This window comes from Solanum pennellii, chromosome 3, assembly GCF_001406875.1.
Source record: "Solanum pennellii chromosome 3, SPENNV200".
Taxonomy (NCBI): domain Eukaryota; kingdom Viridiplantae; phylum Streptophyta; class Magnoliopsida; order Solanales; family Solanaceae; genus Solanum; species Solanum pennellii.
In genome coordinates this window covers 49,222,533-49,231,661 of record NC_028639.1, presented here as the reverse complement: position 1 = coordinate 49,231,661, position 9,129 = coordinate 49,222,533, and the positions used below count along the sequence as shown (strand labels likewise).

Here is a 9,129-nt window from a genome sequence, read left to right as displayed (position 1 = left end):
TATATATATATATATATATATATATATATATATATGTGCATACATGATTTTTAAAAAAAATTAAAGTAAAAAAAAAAGTAAATCTATAACTAGTTTTTTCAGTTCCATTAGATGAAGGGTACATGTGAGATCATTCTGTAACAGTTAGGGTATGTGCGAGTCATTTTTATAATGGTAAGGGCATATAGGAGACATTTTTATAACGATAATATATTAAATCTAAATGATAAAGTTGAGGGGTATAGCATGCCCTTTTCGCAAAAAAAAATATTGATATAGTAAATATTGTTGTAAAATTAAAGCAAAATAAGAAAAGAAATATAAAAGATGAAAGCAATAGAAATAGAGAGATAAGAAATGAGAGTTTTTCTTATTCTTCAAAGTATTCAAGTGTTCACCGAATCTTCAAATGTATATAATATAAACCTGTACGCTTCTATTTATAGTGTAACATAGAGACATACAAAAGGTTAATCATAAACATGACATTAAACATGAATATAACGGATGAAGTTATGGAGATGAAAGGTTATAAGAATAATGATCATAAAGGTGCAGGTTATCTTCGTAATGAAGGAATGTAATGTAGTAACTTCTTAGTGTAGTGGACATCTAGACACCACCATTTTAGGCCTACGGCCACACTAATTCTTGACTACACTTGTAAGTGTTGCCTAAAGTAGTTTTGAGAACCGTTTTAAAGCGTAGCTGAAATTTGTAACTTTTAGCTACGATAATTTTGGCAACACTTTAGTTTACTCTTTAATGGTGTAAGCTACACTTTATAAGTGTTGTTACAATATGATATAATTGGCAACGTCTATTTACATATATGGCCACACTTTTAAAATGTCCCATTTTTATAATTGAAAAAACAACACCTTATAAGTGTTGCCTTAAAAAATTTCACTAAAATTTTATATTCCCTCCAATATTTTTAACACTCCCTCCCATTTTTATTGGCCAAAAAAAATAAACATTAATAAATGACCAAACATTAACTTTTTCACTTCACTTTACTCTTTCACTGCACTTTCTTCGTTCAGCTTTCCTCCTTCACATTTTCATCCAGATTTTCGATGAACCAAAGAGATGATGAACCAAGCTGAAGAGAGGTGAAGATAGCTGAAGAACCGATTCTCCTTTCTGATACACGCTGAAGAGTTGAGTTGAAGAGTTGCAGTCATCAAAGAACTCATATCTCAAGTCGTCTTCTCCAAATAACAATTTTTTGAAGAGCAAGTACGATTCTCTTTTCCTATACGTATTTCGTCAAGTGTTAGTTCTAAAGCAGTCTTCTTATTAGCTGAAGTGTTTGCTTTTTTGTTTTGTGTTTAAAAGGAATGAATATTTTTGGGTTGTTGGCAAGATGATGAATTGAAGCTAATTAGTCTCTCTGTCACACTTTTCTCTCAAGTTTCTCACTGAAGAACACAATTTCAAACAGATTTTGTTGGAGTAGGTTTTATCAGGTAAGAAATTTCATTCTGAAAGTCTAAATTTTAGCTTTATTGTTTTGATATTCTTGTGTTTTTATACGATTTTTGGGAGTGTGACTTGTATTTTAGCTTCATAGTTGATTGTTGGGAGTGTAGCTCGTATTTTAGCCTCCATATATAAACCTCTTTTTTCACTGTTAGGAATGGAAAAAAGTTGTGATTTATTTGAGCAAAAACATTTAGAGCAGCTAAAAAAAATAGTTAAAATATATATATAGAAACACATTCAAGGCAGGGAGAGTCAAGTGGCGATAAGAGTATCACATTTTCTAATTCGTTTCGCGTATCAGTTTTCCCAATCTTTGTTCGAGTTCGTGATTCTGCCCGGAATTCTCATCCGTTGTTAGTGTTCAAGTTTCTTGGTGAAGATCGTTTCCCTGCTCGTCCCGTTCCAGTTCACTGCCTGAAGAAAGGTAATGTTGTTTTCCTCATAGTTTCCTGTGCATATTAACTCTATCCTTCACTTGTGTGATTACATTGTGTATTTGTTCTATCCCCAGACCTCACTCGTTGGGTTACATTAGTTTTATGTTATTGTTGTTGTAATAATAGTAGTACACATAGTTGAATATCACAATCTGCACACTGAAAAGAACCATCAGATTTTGATTTGTTGTGTTACGTCATGAGTAATATGTCATAATCTGCACATTGAAGAGGATCTCTTTTATTTGCTCAGATATCAAATATCGGTCTATCTTCTGGAGGGGGTTGTTGGTTTGTAAACGCAAATTTTCCCCCTGCTTGGCCACAAATGATTCTGTAAATAGGTGACTCTGTGGTCCCTCCTTTGTTTTTCATGTTAATTTCTGCAGATGTTTAAGATTTTCCTTGTTCTTATTCTGATTGCTCGTATCTGGTGCTTATCCATGTTTAAGATCTTTCTTGCTATACTAGGTAGATCTTGAAATATGTGATACTGTTGCCTGTCTTTTTGGTTAATAGCTATGTTTGTGATGCAAGCAACTAATTGATTAGCTTCTCTAAATATATGCACTATATGTATTTGAATTGTCGCCATAATCACATGCGTTTACTCTATCTTTTCGATTAAACTTTAAGGTACCCTCCATTCTCGTTGAATCATGTTCTTGAGAGTTAGCGAGTCAGTCTCTAAAATGACCTTTGTGATCCCACACCTCTTGCAGTAACTTAGTGCTTTCCAAATTGCTGTGATTTCAGCTTTCATGTTTGTTGTGTTGCCTATGCTTTGTGCATCTGCGTATACTAGATCTCCTTGGCTTCCTCTAATACAAAATCCATAAGAGCTCTCTCCTTGGTTGCTTATGCTAGCGCCATCCGTATTACAGTTTACCCAACCTTACCCTGTGTAGACCACTTTACTATGTGATAGTAAAGATTTGGTTTATACAGCTGAAGTAGATCAAACATCCCCGAACAATGGAAAGGAATAGCTCGTAACCATGGATATTTGGCTCTTATGAAGTGAAAAGAGCACTCCTTGGCTCAGAGGGAGGGAATTCAAGGATAAAATCCCAGCTAATCTACCTGAGAGCATAATCATGACACAACTGACACATCACTCATTTGTAATGCTACAGTGAATACTTCCTCATACTTGTGCTCCCCTAACTGTCTAGATATCTCTTTGGTTGGATCTATAGGTGTCTCAATCTTTTCATGTAGCAATGATCCATTATTCATGTGGTTGAGTGGATTTGTTGATTGGGAATTTGCTCTAGAAACTGCAAGAGCAAGCAACTGTCTTTGACTATCAGCAAGTTCTCTGCTCAATGTATGTGTCATTGCCGATGTTGAATTGATGACATCTCTCAAAGCAATTGTCAAAGGTGAATGCACCGAATCAAATTGTTGTTGTGCAACAACCGTGTGGTCAGCAATGTCTTTCTGAAATGTTGAATTTACTTGCTCAAACATCGCCTTGCATCACATCTTGAAGGCAGGGATCACTAAGACTTCCAGAGTAGATTTCAGTGTTTCCTGTAGAGTTTGCTTGCTAGAGGTTCGGAATTGTGCTTGGCTTTGTCTAGCTACAGTAGCTTCAAGTTCGGAGTTTACTGCTTTCTCTAGTTGGTTCACTGCCTTGTCACCAACTCCTTTCTGCACCATAACATTCAGTCAATTTGATTGTTTTGGGAATATCTAGTTAGAATGTTTCATCTATCTGAAGCGATCCGATCTCACTCTTGCTCTCTGTCAATTCCTCTGTTCTACCAGAAGTTCAAGGTTTTGCATTTTCAACACCACCACTTGTTTTATAGGATATGATGATAGCTTCTCGAAACAAGTTGTTGATACCTTGGATTTGATATTTAGTAGTCCCAGTCCTTGCCCTTCTATAGGAGTAGTAGGCAAAGATGGTTCAGCCACATTTAAGTTGAGGTAAAATCTTGTAAATGCAGGGAATATTTCTGACCATGACTTGTAGTATTAACCTGAGACCTCTCTGGAACTTGGTTGTTTATTCTAAAACTTGGTTGTCCCTCTTTCTCCACTATATAACTTCCTCTTCCTATTTCTGTCCACTGCATAGGCCACTATATCTATGGAAATGCAGTGTTTAGCATGTGATAAATATCTTTAACGATCAAATACTTGACCCTGGTACTGCTGACCCTCTTATTCCCATACTTAGCCGAATATCTGTTTTTTCCATAAATTCCAGCAAATGATAATATAAAGTGTGTGAATAACGATTTTGTGGACTACATTGTTGCCTTGGATGTCACCCCAATACAGTAGATGATTCCTTAAAGATGACTGCTGGAAATGAATCCCCAAAAAACTTGAGAAATATCTCCTAACATAAGCTGCAAAATGCCCCCGATGAAGTTGGAATCTGGAAATCTGGAAAAGTTGAAATCTGGAAATCTGGAAAAGTTGAAATTTGAAAATCTGGAAATTGAAAATCTGGAATTTGGAAATCTGAAATCTGGAAATTGAAAATCTGGAATTTGGAAATCTGAAATCTGGAATCTGGAAATCTAAAAATCTGAAATCTTAAATTTGAGAACCTGGAATTTGGAAATTAATCAGGTTCTGAAATGAAAATGAATATTGAGGATTCATATAGCTAAAGCAACTAGTTTTGAATTGATGTCTAGTTATTTTATTATGTTACATGCTTGTCTTTAACATCTATGATTCATATAGCTGAACATCTACTTTTGATGTCTTTTTCATATCAACTCAACAAGAAGATGACTCATTTAGTGTCCCTTCCAAAGCATTATTTTTTGGAAGGAAATAATATAAAATTCAAAAATGCTTTTGTAAATTGTAACTTATAATGCAGAACTGTTGTGCAATATGGAATGTGGAACTCTTTGCCTCTTCAATAATTGTTGCAATCTGATTTGTCGTAAATTCTAAATGTGTAGGGAAATGGAGGTGATCAAATTTGAAGGGTCCCTACAAGTAAATTTGATCTCATTGAAGTGGATTATGAAGATTTTTTGAACTATTATAAAAGTTTAAATACATTATGTTTGATTTGTGAAATATATTCTTTGCTAGAATATATTGAACTATTGTAAGAGTACTTTTTGAACAATTGTGTACACATATTTATAATAGTTGTATAAGTATGTGTAAGTACACAAGACGTACTATCTTTTGAAGCTTATTGCATATCTATATATTTGAATTTCTTATGAGCCAATTTAATGCTTGAGATTATTTATTGCAAAATAATATTGGTGTTTTTAATTAGAAATTGTGTGGCATATATTTATAGCCAAAATGATATGACCACACTTAAAAGTGTAGCCTTAGGACTGTAAATTGTGGTAATCACATGGGCAGGGACTACACTTCAAAGTGTTGTCATACATTAGATAGAAAAGGCAACACTTTAAAATTGTTGTCATACATTATATAGAAAAGGCAACACTTACGAATTGTGGGCAATAAGGAAGCTAAGGCCACACTTAAAAGTGTAGTTGTATGAGATATAAATGTTGCTATTTGAGGTACATAAAAGTGTGACCATTTTGCCTTTTAGGCTACGCTTTTAAATGTAGCTGATAAGACAACAGTTGAAAAGTGTTGCCTAAACTCTAAGGTAGCGCTTCATTTGGGCACCCCTGAAAAAGTGTTACCTAAAGTCCAAAAGTGTAGCCCTTTTATCAAAGGCCACATTTTTGCTAGTTTAGGCTACACTTTAGTAGGGTGACCGTAGGCCTAAAATGGTGTAGTGATAATTTATTATTTTATAATACTCTCCCTTGGATGTCCTGAGATAATATGTCTCGTTAAAACCTTACTAGGAAAAAACTTTGTGGAAAAAATCCTAGTGAAAAAAATAGTACACATCTTTTAATAAGCTTTGAATGTTGCCTCGTTAAAAATCTTACCATGAAAATTCAATTGGGTTAAAATCATGGTTAAGAAAAAGAGTACAACGCGTCTTTTTCACCAATTGAGCCTACACCCTGGGCGTGACCGACACTCAAGAACCATTGCTGAACCAAGTGAACCCTTTGTCTGGCTCAACTCTCAGTAGAAGACTTACTCAACATAAGATGAACTTAAATGTAAAGCTTTAACTCATAAGTCTCAAATAAACAACTCAAAAAATATAATAGAATTTTCAACTAGACAGAAATAAGCAACTCAAGTCTTTAAGACATTTAACAAGAGAAATCAAAAGACTCCTCAACTACTACTGTCTATCTATAAAGTCTCTAAATGACTGAAGTCGAGACAAGACCCATGACATCCTAACAAAACTGAAAGGTAAATAAAATCCTCCGAAAACAAGAAGGCTCACCAAAACTAACTCAAACTGCAAGTGGTTCAACGAATCTCTGTTGATGACTCTGGTTACCGGTATCTGCATCATGAAATAATGCAGATCAAATGGAGTCAATACATGAAATATGCGAGCATATAAGGGGAAAACTCAACATAACTTGCAAGCTTGAACTGATAAAAGGAACCCATGCTCACCTCACCTCAACTAGACTCAAGTATACTTAAGAGACTCAAAGATCTAGAACTCAGAAATACTCAACTCGGTTCAACATAAAAGCAACAATAAGATGCATTATAAAGAAAGCTTTTAAAACAGTAAATAGTAACTCGATGTATTTAAAAATACAATAAAACTCTTTTACTCTTATTTGAAAAATTCTCTAACTGTCAACCATCACTATACGTCACGCCCATGCTGTCAGAACTATCTTATACCTTGTCGGAGTATAAGACATCCTCAATTAAGTGGATCTACTAAGTTATGCTTAAAAGCAATAACGAATCATCTAAAAGTATTACCCTTTCTACCCATGTCGGCGTACATGATTTATGAGGACTTTGATTTTTCTAAACTCGTCCTCATATCGGTGCTCAATACTACTTCCAATAATATAACTCATGCTCATACGTTTAAAAACATTTCCTCATTTTCAAAATTTGAGGTTATTACTCAAAAGGTTTTCTTAAAAGAGATGGTGCTCAAAACTCCTCATGAACTCATTTGGAATCGAAGTTTCCTCTCATTTTAAATGTAAAAACATTTATTCTTTACTTTTGGGACTACTTAATTAGTTCTCATATATTCATTTTGAAAAATGAAACCCAACTCTCCTCATCCTCATACTCAAGTACTCAAGTCTTAAAACAAGTTTTAAAATTTATAAAAAAACTTCTCAAAATGACTTGAAAGAACTCCCTCGAACTTTACTCTTAACTCTATCTTGAATTTTGAATTATGAATTCAAGAGTTATGACTTGGATATGCATGATCTCTCAAGGATTAATGAAGATTTTTTAAATGTGAATAACAAGTAGAGAACACATGTAGGAATCGAGGGAATGCATACAAAAAGAAGGACGGAAGGGTAGAGACCTGGCAACCCTGGCGCACTGAGTGGTGCGGTCCACCAGCCCTTCGGTGATTTGGGGAGCAATGAGTGGCACAACACCCCACCCTTGTTTGAAACATATTTTAGAACCCTCACAACTCTAATCAATGAGTCAAAGCTTGTTTTGATATCCGTTATTTTAGCATGCTACTAAATAACCGGGAAAGACTCGGTCTGACTAAATGAGTTGGCTACAAGTTAAGGAACTCATGAGAAGAGGAAGATCATTGTGGCTCTTATTCACTTTGTGTTTGTTAGTACCGACTGTGACTTCAAGTCATAATTATGAACATATGAATTATGATATGTAAGATCTAAGTGTGATATATTAATGTGGTTCAAATGATATTGTGCACTAGGCATAATTCTAAGACCTAATGATGTACTTGATTATTCTAATGAAAATGACAAGAGACTATATATTTCTAACATGTGTATAATGAAGTGCTTACGTAGTATGTCGATCGTAAGGCCTAATTATCTTGTATGAATTGATGCAAGAGAATTCAAAGAAATATATAATCTTTTTACCTGGATAAAACTTGACCACTTTCTTATGTGTCAGAAGGAAATGTTGAAAATAACTATTGAATCGGGTCCCATAAGAGGTGCTAATTGTATTAGTTCATTAGTTTGTCTTCCTCCAATAATCCAACCCTAATGAATGAATACAATAATATGGATTTCCTCCCACGTAAATTTACATCAAAGTTTACATTAGAGAAAAACTTTTACATTTCCTTGAACAAATATTTACGATTAAAAATACTACATACCATTGACATTTCGTGAGATTTCAAATATATATTTGAAGTGTTGTTTGTCCTCTTTCCAACGGAGCCTAATTTAATGGCATTATGTACAATAATTTCTGAAGGGGGAGAGCGCAAAATTTTATCACAAGGGAATCTTTTTCTTCGAACTCACTTGGTTTGTAGTTATATGAACGTCTCATTACAATCCCTTGTAATATTTCTGTCTTTGTCATTTATCCTCAAAAGTACACCATTCTATAAGAGGAGATACATCCATTTGAGATAAGAGTGAAAAAATGACACCTATTTCAGGAAACTAGAATTATTGAATATTCGATCTATGAAAATGGCACCTTCTTTCAAGTCCTTGTTTATAAACATGTAAACATCAAAGGGATAAAATGAGTTAAGGCACAAAGATGGAGTGTTATATATGTCAAGTGACATTTCCACCTTTCCAAGTCAGTTCTCAGGAGCTGGCACAAACTTCAAATATTTGTACACACATCATACTAGTAATTCTTCAGTATCCTTGAAGACCAAAAGAGAGACTCAAACGTCAGTTGCAAACTGCTTGGATACAAGCATCCACTTTGAAGTAAACCCTTGGATCAGAAGAAATTGAAAATAATACCAAGAGAGGGAAAAACAACTCGTGACGATAACAGAGAAACTCCTAATTTTTTATCCCAACTGCATAGACAGACGTTAACAAGGAAAAACAAGTCATATACATGGTTATATTATTTTAATAGTCATCAGTACAAGTTATCTAACAATATCACAACAAAGATAAAAATGCTGTAAGAAACCATTCGTGAGTGATCCAATAGGAGAAAAGATGAGTCCAAAAAGTTTGACACAACCAGCTCTTATAGTAGTGACTATCAGCCTAAGTTTCAAACTGACAAGAAACTGATTCACAAAGCATTTGACTCAATCAAATTATGTTACTGTTGATGAATATTCACTTTTTAGATGTTTTCTAGAAGCATAACCTCACACTTGAAGTAAACCCCCCCCCCACCC

The 9,129-nt window shown here is 34.3% G+C and overlaps 1 long non-coding RNA gene across 2 annotated transcripts; it reads left to right on the top strand.

Annotated features, from left to right (window-relative positions):
* The first annotated feature begins 926 nt into the window (after nt 1–926).
* LOC107012366 lies at nt 927–5,142 on the top strand. 2 transcript variants are annotated; one of them, XR_001456019.2, is made up of 5 exons: nt 927–1,242; nt 1,342–1,472; nt 1,790–1,912; nt 2,179–2,269; nt 4,862–5,142. It is a non-coding gene; the product is annotated as an uncharacterized LOC107012366 (long non-coding RNA). The 2 variants fall into 2 exon arrangements; XR_001456020.2 differs by lacking the exon at nt 2,179–2,269 and having other exon boundaries at nt 930–1,242.
* Nucleotides 5,143–9,129: the final 3,987 nt, after the last annotated feature.